The 677-nt window shown below is 38.3% G+C and overlaps 1 protein-coding gene across 1 annotated transcript in view; it reads left to right on the top strand.

Moving 5' to 3' along the window:
- The window catches only part of LOC107683508 (protein AF-9-like), a 54,198-nt gene that overhangs the window by 31,814 nt on the left and 21,707 nt on the right, over positions 1-677 (top strand). The window lies entirely within an intron of this gene.

The following is a 677-nucleotide window of genomic DNA, read 5'->3' as shown; positions in this document are numbered from 1 at the left end:
GCTCAGCGGTAGAGTTACTCTCACGGGACACTGCACTTATGCGCAATCACAAAACTGCATTATTTGCATCTGCTTTAAAGCCATACCGGTTAAACATTTAATTCAAGTGCTGTTCTGCATGCGCTTTTTCTTAGCGCATACTCATGAAGCGCGCTCGCACTGAGAGCCTGTCGAAAAGCGCCTGATTATTGGACTAAGTTGTCTTTCGCGTCTGATTGATTTCGCGGCTAATATTGTCAAAAACACACAATGTTTACATATAAACACAGTTGGTTATGTCTAAAATGAAAGTAAACAGTTGAGAGAAAAACGCGTGCAGCTCTTAAAGGGACCGTAGCTACTAAACATGCTGCCGACTGTCATTAAAGGGATAGTTCACCCCAAAAATTCAGTTTCTTTCATTATTTACTCACTCACATTTTGTCCTAAACCTGTATTAATTTCTTTCTTGTGCTGAACACAAAAGAAAATATTCTGAAGAATGTGAGTAACCAAACAGTAGCTGGTTCACACTGACTTTGACAGTAGGAAAAAAATACCAAGGAAGTCACTGTGGACCAGCAACTGCTTGGTTACCCACATTCTTCAAAAATAACTTTTATGTTCAACAGACGAAATAAACTAATTCAGGTTTAAAACAACTTGAGTAAATGATGGTATAAAAATGAAACACTATG

Source organism: Sinocyclocheilus anshuiensis, unplaced genomic scaffold (assembly GCF_001515605.1).
Source record: "Sinocyclocheilus anshuiensis isolate Anshui unplaced genomic scaffold, SAMN03320099.WGS_v1.1 scaffold874, whole genome shotgun sequence".
NCBI lineage: Eukaryota > Metazoa > Chordata > Actinopteri > Cypriniformes > Cyprinidae > Sinocyclocheilus > Sinocyclocheilus anshuiensis.
This window is presented reverse-complemented; position numbering and strand designations above follow the sequence as displayed.